The sequence below is a fragment of the Pinus tabuliformis genome, chromosome 8 (assembly GCF_031772625.1).
Source record: "Pinus tabuliformis cultivar Carrire ecotype Pingquan chromosome 8, CPIR1, whole genome shotgun sequence".
NCBI classification, from domain to species: domain Eukaryota; kingdom Viridiplantae; phylum Streptophyta; class Pinopsida; order Pinales; family Pinaceae; genus Pinus; species Pinus tabuliformis.
Genome location: NC_142294.1, coordinates 1738066171 through 1738084969, shown reverse-complemented (window position 1 = coordinate 1738084969; position 18799 = coordinate 1738066171).

The following is an 18799-nucleotide window of genomic DNA, read 5'->3' as shown; positions in this document are numbered from 1 at the left end:
TTATTTCATGGATCAATAAGTCTTTTTAACTCATATTTTATAGTTTCTGTGTTTTTATATATCATCTATGTTCATAATCTTAATAACAGGGAAAACGAATAACCCAGAACTTGCTTAACTGCACTCTGTGTTCAATCTGTGTTATTGTTTATGTTTTCTTCAGAATTAGCATAGATAGGAATTCTTAACTGTTCCTGTTTCCCCTGGTTCTTAAATTTTGAATATAGCTAAGGAATTCTTAATTGCTCCCTGGAAATATTCATCCACTTTCCCTTTGTCAGCATGATGAAGGATTCTTAGTTGCCCTTCACCCCCTGGCCCCATCTCACCTGATTCTAGCTTACAAATTGTTCCATGGTTGATTACTTTGCTCTGTAGTACCTCCCTCTGTCAAAGAAACCATATCCAGCAGTTCATCATCATAGACTCCATTAACCAAATGGGCTGAACTTCTCATATTTACACCCCTGTTCTATTGAATGTCACCATCCAAAAATCAAACAAACCCATGTACCTCATAACTGGCTTAATATACCCCAAAACAAAGCTAAACTATAAAGAGAGAGCCCTCTCTGGATGCATATTGGCCAGAATCTGCATCTAAAAGATTGGTCTGTGGTTACCTTGGCCGTATTCCCTTTTCTCACAACTTTTGGGGAACAACCTGAGTGATAACATCATGCATTGGAGGAATATTACACGGCAAGCACACATGCACATCACAAGCGGTCTACCTTTCTCATTTTTGATTGCATGTCATAGTCAAGAGAATGCATACACTCAACATCTGCACGTGTTGTAGCATAACATCATGGTAGTACCACACAATGCATTTCATGCAAATTCACTCATCTGTGTTACGTGGTTACTTGTAAGCTCGGAGTGTGTTTATCTTCACTATTACATCTTTCTTGTTTGTTGGTTCACACAACTGTCTTGTTCGTGAACCATGCCTTCACCCACATGGGTCAACCAATGCGCCGATGGCTGCATTGGAAGTATCACTTCACGTGAGATGACCCATGCACTATTAGCTTAGGAGTAAGAGTAGTTTTTTCTTTCATTTAGTTTGCTTGCATGCTTGTTTTCTTACTTTCTTCATTTATTTGTTTGTTTGTATGCTTGCTTGTTTTCTTACTTGTTTTGTTTCACTTTTTCTTCTACTTTTGTTTTGTCATGTTGTTTGTTAGTTCTCTTGTTTTGTTTTATAGGATAGTCTCACATGAAACCATGTATGACTCTTGAGGCAAGCTTGGTAAAGTACAAGAGGCCTTGTGCTGCTATCACTACTTGATTATCTGTCATCCTGCCTCTGTATGAAGAACTTTTTACTTTTAGTCCATGATACGTCGAAGGAAAATACGTACTATTCGAAGTAAACCTTGGTGAAAACACAATGCTTGCATGCTAACTAGTGTCATCTTCTCTAGTCAGTTGTTTTTGGGTTAACCCTTGTCAACTCAGTCAAGTAGAGTAAGGTGGGGGGGGGGGGAAACCTTAACAGGCACGTTAGAGATACAATAAACTACTTCTCTACTGGAACAACCTCTTCTTCTCTCAATAAGTCGGGATCCCTCTTCCACCTCTGGAATTAATAAGTGTTATGCACAATTACGAAAATGGAAAAATCGAAAAATAAAAAAATGAAAAGTGAAGAAATTTCAAAATGAAATGAATAAGGAGAAAGAAGAGAAAGGCTTCCTGCTTAGGGAGGTGATGTAAGTAACTTTGCTGGGGTACTGACCAGGCTTGGTGGTAGCAGAACCATGCTTGTGTTCCTATGTGATTCCGTCGGGGTACTGTCCAGGCCTGCTGGCAGTGGAGCAACACCAGAGATGAAACTAAAACTTTGACGACTATACTGCTTGTGCATCAATATACCCCTCAACCCCAATCGAAACAATTGTGTTGCCTTAGCTTGGAATGTGTGTCAATCGACCAAGAGCTTGGCAGATGCTACATCTTACAATCAAGCTAGTGTGGAAACCAAGAGGAGCTGAGAACTGAACAATACTTCCAGAGGTGTTAGACTTTCTTTTCATGAACAAGGTTCATTCAGAGCACTGAATTTCTACCAGTGCGTCGCCAAGTGTTGTGGTGGCTACAAACACCCTCCTAAATTTTGCCTTAGCTTCGTTTTTGAGCCTCCCTTCCAACCTTCACAGCAGCTTGCCTCGCTTCATCAAGTTCACAAGCTTCAATGTCTTTCTTTCAGAAAGGCATCTTGTTGATCACATCTTGATCCATTCCCCTCATAGGTTGTTCACCCAAACTTGGTCTAGCTGCAAGCTAAGCAGATTCCCCAAGAAAATTGTGCATTTCTGGACGGCAACCAGCTTTCCCTCCTGTTGATGCCTCTAAAATTGTGGCACCAACATTGGGGGATAACCACCTGGTCCGAACCTTAGTGCAGCTCCTTCTCCGTTTGGTATGGTGGCTCCGACTGGATATTATGGGACCAATTTCCCAATAAAGTATGATTTGATGAATGGGTGTTTTAAATGTATAAAAAGATGATAGGTGGTTTAATCTATAAGCTCTAATATATATATATATATATATATATATATATATATATATAACCCTGGTGATATCATAATAATGCGATTATTGATGATTCCTAACAGACAAATGATTATATAGATTATTCACTTATCCACATAAATATGTATTTAAATGATGATTACTTTGAATAAGAAATTAAACAAAGTAATGTGAAAACATATTGCATAACATACTAATATTTATTGTTGACATATGTATATAATATAACAATTCTAGATCATTCAAAAGTGAAATAATACAGAGTTGTTTGAAACATGAGAATATATCAACAATAACAAATCAATGGAATGCTAATTACATAAAACAAGACAAAAAGAACAATGATAGAAGTACCATATGCATTTGAGTCTCATTAAGAAAGTAACAGTCTGGTTCAATCTTCTTATTATGAAAACTCCAATAAGATACAAAAATGCAAGTCTTTATGAAGCTCTTCCATAACAAGTTTGAACCTCGATCCACGGCTTATAAAAAATAAATTAAGAAGTGCAGAAGTGCAAACTTCTCAAGTCTAGTTTTATACAAATTGAGGACCCTTTCTAAAATGACATGAAAGGGTCTTTATAGTAAAATTAAAAACAAACTATCCATAAAAATTGCTGAGAGTTGTTGGAACTGCCTTCATCAAAATATGGGATTTGAATTTCAAAAATAGAATTGCGATAACCTTTGAAGAGATTCATCGCATCTATGTTTTCTCTTGTATCTTCAACTGACAAATCGAGAGCATGGTTTGGATTTCTAGAGGATGACTCATCCTGGAGTGTAACTATCCTGTGTATGTGGCATCTGAGAGCTTGGGCATCATGCGATCAACGGCATCAACAAGGCACTTGATAGTCATCTGTTGGCTGTGTGGCTTGACCACAAAGGACCAATGTGCATCCCAGTTAATACTTTGTACTTTGTTGAGCTGCTCCTCCTTGGTGTCCAAATCTTGCTTCCATTGCTTCACTAAAACTTTCGCCTTTGGAAGATTTCCTGGGGAACAATCAGAAATTAAATTGGCACCATATAAGTTATCATTCACTAGCTCAATAACATTATTCATTATAGCCCTGGCTCTGGAGGTAGCTCTTTCTACTTTTATCAACTGTGTTTCCCATTCTGAAAACAATATCTCTTTATGAGACTCTTCAATTTCAGGTAATTTAGCAGCTCTTCCATCTTCTGTGCTTTGCCAGGAGAGATAATCTGTGACTTTATCATCCACATCTTCAAATTCTAACCTGGTATTGACTACTTGGCCAATCAGTGATGTCATTGTGATGCATAATGGATCAATAAGAGATATTTTCTGACATAGTAGATTCAGTTGTTGAGATAAAGCCTTATTTGCCTCTAAGGATTCCTTCTTAAACTCTTCAACCTTGGGATAATCTTTGAATTGTTCTATAGAGAGTTGTAACTGTGTGATTTTCTCTTCTTTAGATTTAATCTCTTCTTGATGTGTCAATTTAAGCTGCTCAAGCTCTTGAGACAGCTGTTGTTGTCTTTGAATGGCTTGCTGGCCAATTTTTTGTTTTTCCATGTTTAATTATTCTTCAAGCTGCTCACTCTTATGTTTCTCTACTGTTCACTGTTCCTCAAGCCGATTAATCTTTTGATGCTCTACTGCCGACTGTTCTTCAAGATGATTAATATTTTGATCCTTTTCTTTGATCAATTCATTAACTTTAGTTGCTTTATCAATTGTAGCAGCTGTGTATGCCCCTGCAAATTGAGATAACTTGGTCAAATCCTTAGAAGGATTGACCTCTGAATCTTTCCATATGACATTCATAAATTCAGATTGAGGAGCTGTGGATGATGTTTGGTCTATTTTCCTCTTTTTCCTCTTCCTCTTGACTACAACCCTGTTTTTTGGGCTGTAAAACACATCCAAGGGTGGAATTTCCTCAATGTTCAATGTAATCTCTCCTGAAGGATTTTCAGGGATTATTTCTATCTCTTTTTTAGTTGTGTCTTTGTTGGGTGTCTCTTCAATCACAATATCAGGAATAATGGGCCGTTGTGTTCCGGGAGGCACTGATGTGATAATGTTTTGAGGATCATTCTGACTTTTTATATGTTGATCAAATTTCTCCCATTCTTTAACCAATATGGGATCAATGTGAACATCAGTTCTTAGTGGTTCACTGGCCTTATCACTTGTTTCAACTTCTCCAGAAATATTTTCTATAACCTTCTCTCCATTGTGCTCTACTTGCTGAATGATTGATGTAGTATTTAATAAATCTAGAGGTACTATCAGTAACCTCTGTGTCCTATATTCAATGAATTTGTCCATTTTCTCGGCACCCAATTTGAATTTTTCCAGATGACTTACTGTTGAGAATAACTCTGTTGAAGCAAATAAGTCATCAAACTCATCTTCCTCATGCATGAATTTATTAACTTTCATACCAGTGGTGAAATTGAAAGAAACCTTATTTGGGTCATATTGTCTCTGAGGGATAACATCTAAACTTAGATCCTTTGTCTTGTTTGCTTCTTTCTCGACATGTTTAAAATCATGCAATGAGTAGGTGCTGCAGTGAAGAGGAAAGGGAGGTCACAATTGTTTCTTAGAGTCTTTAAGATTTCTAGACATCCCTTTTTCTACTATCTGGTAGGCTACTTCCCTGGCTAATAGCTTATCTGGAATGTAAAGTGGAAGGACATGAGGATCTATAATGCTGCCAAAAACCCTAACATAGGTGAACCTCTCTTCCTTGAACCAACTGTTGATTGAGGTTAAATAAATGCTAGCCTTGTCAGGCAGCCGAGGAGTAGGTTTATTAAAGATAATTTGATGGACGGGTAGGATGAAACCATGGAAAATCCTATATAAATGATTCTTGTATTCAGACTTCCATAAGTATTTATGGTAAACATGAATGGGGGTTGGATCCTGAACAATCCATTTCCAACCTAAGATGGGAAAGTCGGAATTGAAACAAATTGTGTCAACTATGTAAGAACTCATATAGAATGGGGGCACAGTTCGGGTAGTGACATATCTGTTCTTTCTATAATCCAATATTTGACTAGCCATTTTATCTGATAGGATAGTTGCCCAATCCATCACAAAGGATTTTATTGTTGCTTCTATCAATGGAGCCATTTCAATAGAAAATCTAATAGAATCAGGGCTTCCAAAGTGTCCACACACCATAGCAGCAACATAGCAATATGTAGACGCTAAGGAGTCCATAGAATACATACAAGATGATTCATGTTTGTGCTTGTTAGGAAAGTGTCTCCATTGCTTGACAGGGTCTGATTCAATCTGATTCTCCTTGGCGAAAGCTTCCAGGAACGATTTGTTGTAGTGTCATTGGGGATCCAGCAAGTGATACATTCTCTTGACGTCTTCAGGTTTGAAAGATCCAATCATCCTTCCATCAGTTGTGAAGAGAGCTCTGTCCGTTACGTTAATGCTCTCAATTACCCATCTTACCATATCATTATATGGTAAAACCTTTGCATGGGCCACTATGCGATGGAGGAAAGAGTTAGCCAAATCATTGAGCGTGTTTCCAGATTCATCAGTTCCATCAGATATTGCTTCTTCTTCTATCTCCTTCGGATTTTCATTTTCAAGCAAAGCATATATGCCTTCCCACGAGATCTTACCAGAGCCTTGACAGGTAGTATCTAAGATTAACACCAATTTTCCTTGTCCTTCTTCCACTGTAAGGGGAGCCTTTTCCTTTCAATCTTTCTTAGACATATTGACTGACTGCATGATTTTGGATTTACACTGCAAAATGAGAAAGAGGAGCGTGATAGGCGAAAAAATTTGATAGCAGCCAATACAACTAATTACAGACTAAAATGAGTGTATGCACATTAGATGCAAAATATCTCATATTGTACATAGTCACAAAGGATGAAATCCTTAAAGGATTATAACCATAACTGCCTCCTAATGCTTTACCGTATCCTCATGAAGTGAAACTTTAATGATGACTTAATATATATCGCATTGCAAGTTTTCCAATGGTCCTTTTAGAATGGGTGTCATAACTCTGCGGTTTTGCGATTAGCGATTATATTATTTAAATACTTGTAGAGCCATCGCATGTCGCAAATTAGAAGTTACAAGCACTATGTTCAAAAGAATTCTTTGTATTGTTGTGATTGTGATGAGTGATGAGCTAGCACGTAGAGTTGGCGTGTTTCTTGTCAAACTTGGAAAATCATGTTTTTCCTTCGTAAATCATGTTTTCCTTTATAATTGATTTAACACTATATCGCGAGTCTTCATAGTATATATTACTTGATTCTATTGGGAACGCAATATGGAATGTGCGATCACAGTGGTTATATCACATTGCAAAGTTTCAAAGGAGTGGTTTCAATGTTTTCCTATGGATTGGCGATATGCGATATGCAATAGCCTTATCGCATCGCAAGGTTTCAATGAAATGCCATAACTTATTCCTTAGGATTAAAGATATGCGAAATGCGATAGTTATATCACATCGCATGTTTATAAATGGATCATTTCATTTTAAAACTTTGCAATGAGGAATTTGAGATGACTTTGATCGCATCACAAATTTTCAAATGTATGTTCATTGGTCTTAAGCAATAGCAATTTGCGATGAGCGGTTCCAAACACTCATAAAGAAACTTTTATATGAAAAGTATGGAAAATCTATTTTTACTCAAAAAGTTTTATTGCTTTTTATATCCTAAAGGGGACCTATTTATTATTTAGCATATTTAGACTAAGATTAAAAATTTGAAATGGGGGGTTTGTTGTATAGCACAACACCTCCATAAATTGTGCAATCCTATCTGGCAGTGTGTTGGGCTCCAGGGTTGCACAATCCTGCCAGTTAACACTCCTAGCAGGAATTGCGCAATTTTCCCAAGAAGGGCTGCTCATCCTAGAATTTGTGCAAATTTGGGAAGCAGTCAGTGGCTCTGCCAATAAATTGTGCAAATCTCCTGGGCAGTCAGCCCAACTCCCAGCGAGAAATACGCATTTGCTTCAAGCAGTCGAACGACCTCTTGCATGTGCAGCTGAGTTGAGCGGTTCCCTCTGGGACCGAGCAAAATAGACTTGCATGCATGGGTTGCTTCTCCCAAGGAAGCATGCAAAGGCATCCCTTGTTTTAGGGATCTACATTTAGTTGTTGGAGGTTACATGCAAGAATCAATTCAGAAACCTCCCACTAGTTGTTGCTTCCCCTAGATTTGTGGCATGCATGTCACAACCTCGATGTTATCAAAACTCATCAAATGGACGCTACAGAGCTCATTCCTCATATCAACCTTGCAGCTCTGACATCCCACATCACATATAGGAGCAGTTGGCACATTCAACTCAGTTATTTTGGGGTAAGCTTGCTTCCCATGCCTTGTGCTGCATTTCTGTCACTTTTTCTATTTTCACTTGTGGGAGTACTATTTGCTTGATTTCATTGAACACTTATTGTCATTTACATGTATACTAGCGCGTCCTAGCTCTGTTTTAGTTTTCGTTGCTATCTTACTGTTGTCGCATGCATGAAACTATTTTGCACGGACATTCGCCTAACTGGAGAACTGCCTCACCCACATGCATGTTGATCTATTTGTTGAATCATTCGTTCATGTTTCCCATGCACTGTCGATCACTTCTACTATCACTTAGTGTCACCATGCATTTACTGTCTTAGTTACTTTCAGTTTCCCATCGGCGAGTCAGGACAACCTTGGCTCGGACTCTGCCTTCACCAAGGCTGCATTATGCAATCTGGGGAAGGAAGGCTCACCTTCCTCTCCAAATTTGTGCAGTCCTGCCCAACACTGGCTGCCAACACTTTTTTGTGCATTTCAGGAGGACAATGGCTACTTGGCCCAAGAAATTGCACAAATATGTCCCTAGGCCAGCAGTCCTTCCCAGCTGGAATTGTGCATTGCGCAATCCCAACAGTCAGCAGCTAGAATGGACTATGCATTGCGTAGTTCCAACAATCATCCAGTCTCCCAATAGCCCAGACTATGCCTTGTGCAGTCTTGGCAGTTGGACTCTTGACCTCCCTGCCAAAATTGTGCAACCTTCATGATCATGCACCCAGGTATGTTGCAAGTTAGTTCTCATGTTCATTTTGGTTTTCGACTGATAGATTGCTTGCCATGAGTGTTTCCATCTCTCCAGGTATCCCAGGTGTTCATCTACCTTTCAGCAGTACAGGTGCAATGGTTTCCAGGAGAGCAGAGACGAAGGCACTGTTCAAAGCACACTTGGGGATGAAATCGAACAAGTGTCCATGGACTTGACTACCCATGAAGACATCAAGTTGTTCGTAGACAATGACATCAAGATATGACAACAACAACGTCACAATGAGAAACATCATGAACGGAAGTTGAAGACAACATACCAAATGCAATGAATGCAAGAGGAGGGCTGTTGACAACATGGGGTGGAACAAGGTTGCAAGCTCAAGCAGGTCCATTGATGATGAAAGCAACTTTGAAGACTCCGGCTATGAAGTGACAACATGACATGAATATCGTGAAAAGGAAGAAGATGGAACAAAGAAGTAGTTGCATGTGTTGAAGCAACAACTCAGGAAGAATATGAAGCTACACAAACAGACGAATGAGCTGCAATAGGAACAGGGACAACAGTGGGGGCAACATGCACTCACGAATGAAATTGTAGTTGTACAAGCTAAGGATCCATCCCAAGAGCTGACACGGAGAAGACATGGTGAGTGGTGTTGTTGATCACATGAAAGGGATTCAACAACATGCATGTCGTTGAGTGCATGCATGCAATCCAACCCATTCAACACACTCACCAAGGCGAAGACAAGAAGCAAGTCCAACTAGGATTGAACATGTACTTTGGAAAGTCAATGTGCATGACCACCATCACACACTTGAAGATCAGCACGGACACTATGCATCAGTGTGTTGCCGGTTCAACCGTACCTAAGAAGACCATGCACGTGTTAGCAGATGAGTTGGATGAAGGAGCCAAACCAATGCACCGGTTGCAACGAAGGCAAGAGTTCACCTCAACAAGATGTCACCATGAGGTGCATGCACACCATCACAGATGACCAAGCTTGGCATCAGCTCACCAACTTCACCATCACAAGCATGTCAAAGAGTTGGTCTCATCACGGTGGACCGAGTGTCAGTGATGTCTTGCAAGGCTTTCTCATGACATGTTGTTGATCCCAATTGGATCCATGAAAATGATCATAGTTCTATGACTGTTTCAAATCATGTCAGACTTCGAAAATCTTGTGAACAACGAGCTATCAGGAAGGACCTCTGGACAGTGGCAGTTTGTAGCCAGCACAGAACAACAAGGACCCTTGGTCAAAGCGCGCTGACCGTTGGCCCATGGAGACCGCGCAGTGGTGCAAACTAGCAAATAGGGAGTCCAAATAAGAAAACAGAGGCCGTTTATGATGTGAAATTAGCGCTAATCGTGCATTGCAGGATAAAAACCTCAAAGAAGGAAAAGCCCCGACACCTAGTCATGTGGAAAATAGGTAAAATCGTGGGAAAAACACTAAAACTGATAGGCGGGTCCCGCGCTCCAAAACCGACGGAATATCGGAGGCATTTCGAGCGGTAAGTGGGTTCGGCTGAAGACCTAGTGATGCCATACATTGAATGATGTGTGTCCGATGGATGGGAGAGAAAACCACTCTCATCGTGGGCTAACTGTCGAGCAAGTCACCCGTGCGATGAAAGCGATGACCGTAGGATCTAGAGGCCCTTGATCAAATGGCGGAGATTGCACCCGATGGGAGACCGGATTTGGCGAAAGAATAAGCTGAGGCATATAAAGATTTGAAGTCTAATTTGACTGCTAAGTTGGCGGATGAATTATTTCACAAAGTAATCGAAATAACGACCGTTTGAGGAAGAGATAGCGCCCAGTTCGTAAGAAGACAAGTGGCCACCTCTCTATGAAACGTTACACAATGGTGATGAAACAAAAGCAAGGAATTCCAGCAGACAAAAGTAGGTGTTCTGAAGAGACTGAAGAGGAAGCGAACAGTCAAGGGATGGATTGGCTTTAAGCCACAAACAGACAGAGAACAGGGGGAGACAGAGGAGAGAGTGAAGCAAGAAACAGAGAATAGAAAAGTCAAGCTGACCTACAGAGCTAAGGCAACATCGAGTAGATAGAACCGAGAAGGCTTGAGAGGTTCAAGCAATCCCTGTGAGGATATATGTCGGGAATTGAGTACCAAGTTGGACTCACCCCATTAAGACCAGTTTAGGTCAAGACTTGGTAAGGGGGAGTCTATGCACTCCAGTGGCTTGGGGAATCCAAGAACCACCCTACTAAGAATCATCTATTTCAGGAGACTCAAATTGAGCTCCTCATTGTAAAAACTCTACATAAAGACGCAATAAAAAAAGGCCACCACTGAAAGCTGGACCAGGAGACATAGCCCAGGAGGATTGGGTGAACTCCCTATTAAATTATTTTGTTTTTGCATTTGCTTGCTATGTTTCTCTTGCTGTTTTCCGATTGCCTGTGTATTTCGCTATCTTATCGATCTGTTGCTTAAAATAACATAGGAATATCCCAGCACATGAGTCTGTAATACCTTCATTAATTACCTGAGGTCACCTAGGGGTGATTTGAGATCAAGTGGTATCATAGCTAGAGGTTGCTAAGGTTAGACAAACTTGTGTTGGATTTAGCTGTTGAATGCTAACTAGATCAAAGCTCAAGTTAGGAGAAGGAGAGTTGGTCGACACTAGTCCTGAAATTGGAAGAGTCTATCCTCAAAAGACAATGCCAGAGGAAGGTTCTATGGGGCTAGACCCTCAATTTATAGATAGTTTCCTGGCCATAAGGTCCATGGTAGAGGAAATGTATAAGGACTTTAGAAAACATAAATATGAAGACTCATCAGGCTCCAAACAAGATAAAGGAGAAGAAGAGTCTCTTCTCCATGACCACTCAAAAGGCAAAGGGAAAGAAGAAAGCTTTCTCACACCTCCTAATAGCCCTGAACATAAAAAGAAGACATCTTTGACTAAACTAGATGTTAAATTTGATTTACCAATATATGATGGAGAGTTGAATGCAGAAAAGCTGGACAATTGGATCAGACAAATTGATGTTTATTGCAGAGTATTGATTCAAACAAGAGCAAGATTCAACTGACCAGCCTACACCTTGGAGGCACTGCCTTGGTTTGGTGGGAAGGCAGGACCCGAGCTGACATGAAGAGACATGGCAAGACTATTTTTGTCTGGAGTGAATTTGTTTCTGCAATCAAAAAGCAGTTCTATCCACTGGCCTACATGCAACAAGCCATGATGAGCTGGCAAACTCTTCGTCAGTTAAAAGGGCAAAGTGTACAAGGTTACACCCAAGAATTTAGGAAGAGAGCATTGATTCTAGGAATCTCATTAGACTCACCTGAGATTCTGTTGAAGTACATCGGTGGTCTACACAGCTACATGAGGCACACTATGCTCATGTTTAATCCAACTAGTATAGATGAGGTATTTGTTCAAGCTACGCATCTACAAGCTAGAGGAAAGAATGGAAACCCAGAGGTTGGGGGATCATCCCAGCCCACTGCAAGCAAGAATAAGGAGAAAAGAAAACAAAAATAGAAAGAAAGGAATGCCAACACTGCACAGAAAAGTAAGTCTTCATGCACTCACTGTAAGAAGGATGGGCATGATGATGATCACTGTTGGATTCTACATCCAGAGCTGAGACCTAATAAGTTCGAGGGAAAGAAGAAGAAGACTGCTGCAGCTATTCAAAAATATTTGGGGTCAGACTCAGGAGATGAAACAACCATTGCAGCCACAGGTATAAAAGGTAAGAATTCTGAAGCATCTACTAGTAATTATGCACAATCTACTATTGATGAAGAAAATGAGAGAAAAAGACATGAGCTTTTCCATATTAGAGTTATTTCCAAACATCAAAAGATTGATACTTTGTTTGATAGTGGCTCACAAGTAAATTTAATTCTTGAAGCAATTGTAAATAAGTTGGGATTACTGACTACACCTCACAAGAAACCATACCCATTAAGATGGTTAAATGATAAAGCACAACTACAAGTGACTAGACAATGCAAACTCAAGTTTTCTTTTGGGTCAGCATTTGTAGATGAGGTTGAGTTAGACATAATTCCTTTGGATATATGTGGAATTGTTTTAGGAAGCCCTTACTTGTATGACAAAAAAGATATTTTCTATAGAGCTGAGAACAAGTATCTACTCATTAAAGATGGAATCAAATACTTTGTAAGAGCTCATAAGCTCAAGAATAATTACACTCTCATAAACTCAGGGAAGATGAAACAAATGATAAATTCATGCAAACAATTTTTATTGATGGTTGTAAAGGAAAAGAAACCTGATAAAACCAATGTATTTGAGGGTTGTGATGCTAAACAACAAGCTGATTTAGAAAAAGTTTTCTCAGAGTATGATATCTTGTTTCAAGAACCTAAAGTTTTGCCACCCAAAAAGGAAATAGTGCATGAAATTAATTTGCATCAAGATGCTCCATTGCCTAACATTGGAATGTACAGGTTGTTCACTTTAGAGAATGCAAAAATCAAGAAGCAAGTGCAGGAGTTTCTCGAGAAGGGGTTCATCAAACCTAGCACATCACCATGTGGATCTCCAATCGTTTTGGTGAGAAAGAAATATGGCTCGTGGAGAATGTGCATTGATTACCGAGCACTGAATAAGATAACAATAAAAAATCGTTATCCCCTTCCTTGCATAGATGATCTATTAGATCAATTGAAAGAAGCTATTTATTTTTCCAAGTTAGACTTGCATAGTGGATATCGTCAGGTCAGAGTTGCAGAACAAGATGCATGGAAGACTTCTTTCAAAAAAAATTAGGGATTTTATGAGTGGCTGGTTATGCCTTTTGGCTTGACTAATGCCTACTTTCATGAGAATAATGAATGATGTACTCAGACCTTTTCTTGATGATTTTGTTATTTTATATCTGGATGACATTCTGATATTTAGCAAAACATGGGAAGAACATTTAAAGCATGTTAAGCAGACACTAGATGTTTTGAAAAGAGAAAAACTTTATGTTAAACTCTCAAAATGTGAATTTGGCAAAACATCTTTGAATTATTTGGGACATATAGTAGGGGTGGTGAATTGAAGATAGATCCCTCTAAGGTGGCAGTCATTGTAAACTGGCCTAAACCCAAATCTGCTACAGAAGTTAGGAGCAACACAATATTGGAGAAAGTTCATTTCTAACTTTTCCTTAATTGCAGCTCCCTTACATGCTTAACATGATTGAACAAGGTGTTTCAGTGGGGAGGCAAATAGCAGGAAGCCTTCGACACCTTGAAAGAAAAGATTAGTACAACACCAGTACTAGCACTGCCTGATATTCAAAGACCCTTTGAGATCCAAACGGATGCCAGTGACTATGCCATGGGAGCAATGTTGATACAACACGGTAAACCCATATGTTATCATTCTGGGACATTTAATTCTGCAATAGTTAACTATCCCACATATGATAAAGAATTGTATGCATTAGTACAGAGTGTGAAAAAATGGAAACATTAATTAATGGGCAAAGAAATAGTTATACATACTGATCATCAACCACTTCAATATCTACACTCCCAAACTAAGTTGCAGCAATCAAGACACTATAGATGGATGGGTTTTCTACAACATTTTCATTTAGTCATCAGATACAAAAAGGGCATACACAATAAAGTTGCAGATATGTTATCTAGACCCATTATAAATGCATCTACTATACTTAAGCATAATTCTGTGTTACATGAGAGCTACATTGAATAATATGCTCAAGATATAGACTTTAAAGATGTATATGCAACTTTAAGTCAAGGCAAACGAATAGAAGAATTGGATTATCATGTAAAGGACCGAATCCTATATCATTGTGGGAAGTTATGCATTCCACAAACTGAAAGAGTAAAGATAATTCAAGAAGCACACACTTCTCTAATATTAGGTCACTTTGGGGTAAGTAAAACAGTTGCACAACTACAAAGATTTTGTTATTGGCCAAAAATGAACAAGACGGTTTCTAGATATGTGAGAGGGTGTACTATGTGTGCTAAAATAAAGCCCAACAATAGAAAACTAGGCTTGTACACTCCATTACCAGTTCCTTCTCATCCTCAGGAAAGTGTTTCCATGGACTCTGTTGGAGGATTGCCTAAATCTAGGAAAGGTCATGATTATCTATATGTTGTTGTGGATAGGTTAAACAAAATGTGTATTTTGATACCTTGTAGTAAACAGATTACAGCTGAACAAACTGCAAAACTGTTATTTCAACATGTATGGGTTCATTTTGGATTACCCACTTCCATTATATCTGATTGAGACACCCGATTTGTGGGAAATTTTTGGTCAAGTCTATGGGATCTGATGGACACCAAACTGAAGAAAAGCACAGCTTTCCATCCACAAACCGATGGCCAGATAGAAGTAGTCAACATGACAGTGATTCAGTTACTCAAGAGATATTGCAGCAAGCATCCTAAGCTTTGGGATGAACATTTGTATTATGTGCAGCATGCTTACAACAGAGCCAAACATTATTCTACACAGATATCTCCTTTTGAGACCTGTTTTGGTTTCACACCAAGGTCTCCCTTGGATTTTGTCTTTGGTAAGGACACAACAATTGAGGGACACAGTGATGTGGACAGGGCAACTAGGTTCATTGAAAAAATACAAGAGATCCACCAGGCAGTACAGGAAAAGCTGGAAAAGATCCAAGCCAAATACAAGGCAAGGAATGACAAGCATCGGATGGAGCATAGTTTCCAGGTTGGTGATCAAGCCTGGCTGTATATTAGAAAGGACAAGATGCAAGGTGAAGGTAAAAAGATAAAGCCTATCAGGTATGGACCTTTCAAGATACTTGAGAAAATTGGTGAGAATGCTTTTTTCCTTGATCTACCAGCTTACATGCACATCTACTCATTTGTAAATGCAAAGAGCTTGAGATTGTTTGAACCTTCACTAATTGAGGATCCCGAAGAGCAGAGTCAATTACCTTCTATTGATGACCTGCTACTTGAATATCTTAATGAATTGCAGAAAGACACAGTTCTAGACAGGAAGGTGAGAACGACATGTAGGGGAGATCTTGAGTACCTCAGAATTGGGCTCAGGTGTTCAAAGCTGAGTAGTGCAAAATGGATAGAAATTGGACAAGTGAGACAATTGTACCCTCACTTAGTTGATACTTAAAAACCAACTTTTGTTGGTCCAAAAGCTTTTTTAGTGGGAAGGTCGTGATCCAAATTGGATCCATGAAAACTATCAGAGTTCTATGACTGTTTCAAATCATGTCAGACTTCGAAAATATTGTGAACAACGAGTTATCAGGAAGGACCTCTGGACAGTAGTAGTTTGTAGCTAGCATGGAACAATGAGGACCCTCGGTCAAAGCGTGCTGAACATTGGCCCATGGAGACCACGCAATGGTGCAAACTAGCAAATAGGGAGTCCAGATCAGAAAATAGAGGTCGTTTCTGATGCAGGATAAAAACCTCAGAGAAGGAAAAGCCCTGGCACCCGGTCATGTGGAAAACAAGTAAAACTGTGGGAAAAGCGCTAAAACCGACAGATGGGTCCCGCGCTCCGAAACCGGCGGAATATCAGAGGCATTTTAGGTGGTAAGTGGGTTCGGCTAAAGACCCAACGATGCCATACATTGAATGACACGTGTCGACAGATGAGAGAGAAAACCGCTCTCATCGCAGGCTAACGGTTGAGAAAGTCACCCGTGCGATAAAAGCAATGACCGTAGGATCTAGAGGCCCTAGATCAAATGGCGGAGATTGCACCCAATGGGAGACCAGATTTGGCGGAAGAATAAGGTGAGGCATATAAAGATTTGAAGTCCGATTTGACCGCTGAGCTGGTGGATGAATCATTTCACAAAGTAATCGAAATAACGACCATTCGAGGAAGAGTTGGTGCCCAGTTCGTAAGAAGACAAGTGGCCACCTCTCTATGAAACGTTACACAATGGCGATGACACAGAAGCAGGGAATTCCAGTGGAAAGAGGCAGGTGATCTGAAGAGATGGAAGAGAAAGCGAACAGTCAAGGGATGGATTGGCTTTAAGCCATGAACATATAGAGAACAGGGGGAGATGGAGGAGAGAGTGAAGCAAGAAGCAGAGAACAGAAAAGTCGAGCTGACCTGCAGAGCTAAGGCATAATCGAGTAGACAGAATCGAGAAGGCTTGAGAGGTTCAAGCAATCCCTGTGAGGATATCTATCGGGAACTGAGTACCAAGTTGGACTCAACCCATTAAGACCAGTTGAGGTTAAGACTTGGTAAGGGGGAGTCTGTGCACTCCAATGGCTTGGGGAATCCAAGAACCACCCTACTAAGCATCATCTGCTAGACTCGAATTGAGCTCCTCATTGTAAAAACTTTGCTTAAAGACGCAATAAAAAAATGCTAGCACTGAAAGCTGGACCAGGAGACGTAGCCCAGGAGGATTGGGTGAACTCCTTATTAAATTTTTGTGTTTTTTCATTTGCTTGCTGTGTTTCTCTTACTGTTTTCTGATTGCCTGTGTATTTCGCAGTCTTATCGATCCGTTGCTTAAAATAACATAGGCATATCCCAGCACATGAGTCTGCAATACCTTCATTAATTACCTGAGGTCACCTAGGGGTGATTTCAGATCAGCTGTCTCACATGAGTACATGTGCATTATAATTTTGAGTCATGTCAAGTGTAAGTCAAGTGTCAATGTTTGGATGTAACAGTCATAGAGTAGGTGAAGAGTCATGAGGGTAGTTGAACTATCACAAAGGGGAATGTCAAGGGTCACCCAACCCTTTGCTATAAATAGTCCCTCATAACTCATTGTACAGGCTTTTGGTTAGCCAAGCTTCTGATAAGTCTATCTTGGAAAGAGCTTGGGCAGTATTGTAATGCGCCTTGGCTTCTCCACTGCATAGAGCTATTTCATCTCTTTGGAGGAGCAGGCGGATGTGGCTATAACGTTCCACTGATGGGGCTAGCAGGTTTACATGGATGTATTGTATGATTGGAACTTACACTTTTTGTATAATAAGAGCCAACACATTTTCATGCATATGTTGTTATTGTAGTCGGATTGCGCCACTTGCCTTAATAATATATGTTGTTTAACTTACGTATTTGTGTATGAACTGATTTGTATGCATTTATATGAATCTTGTTGATAATTTGTTGTATATGTTGTTAATGATGTCCCTTCTATGTCAACTGCTCTGTCGGACACCAGAAAAACCTTTCACATGAACCTTGCTATAACAAATGTTGCACTCGTTTGGACTGATCCATGAGTGTTGTACGTGTTATCTCACCTTGTATGATGTGACTACCGCATCCGAGTGCACTGCTTTGCTGGAATTTGTGCATGTCCTTTTGTGTTGTGTGTTCCTAGCCAAGTTGAGATTGATCCCTTTCAACTTGGAACTCATCTTCACCCTCATCTCACCCTTATGTGTTAGAACCTTTCATACACCTTCCTTGACTCACTGCATCAGTCACACCCTTGCTACTGACAGAGTTATCTTACTTGCCTCTGTGCGACAGCATGGTCAAGGCATTAACTTACGACCCACTACTGGGACTCGTACACCAAACTGTCTGAGGTTTAATTGGGACTTCTTACCAGGGAGATCCCCTTGACATGTTGGTGGGTACAATACCGTCAATAGGATATCAGGGATGTTTGGGCAATAGTTTGGCCTTCACCCCCATTGAGCGACATGGTAGACTAGAGAGCCAAATCAACTTCCATTTCTTCAGTGGCTATGCGAGTGCCTGGGGGATGGTGAAGGACAACATCATGGAGGTAGAAGTTGTATGAGGGGATGGATCCCACGACCCAGGTGAAACAGTAGACGTGGATGGTGGGGTTTCTTTGACAATTGGGGAGGTTGATGCTGATTGGAGTCCCTTGCCGGTGAGGTCGACAACAGGCACGATAGGCATGGCCTTTTGCTTCTTGGTTGTGGATACCTTGGTACTTTTGGTCTATCTGGTCTTGGGGATTGTTGGCTTTGACTGTGAATAAGGGTCATGAGGGGGGATAGCCATAGCTAGGGGAGTAGTAATGATTGGATTGAACAAAGTAAGCCCTTGAAATGCAACATACTGGGGAGCCATAACTGATGAACCTGTGAAGCTGGAAAGGGTTTGCTTAAGGGAACTCATCTATTGCTGCATTTAACAGACCATTGGTTGTAAGTCCTCT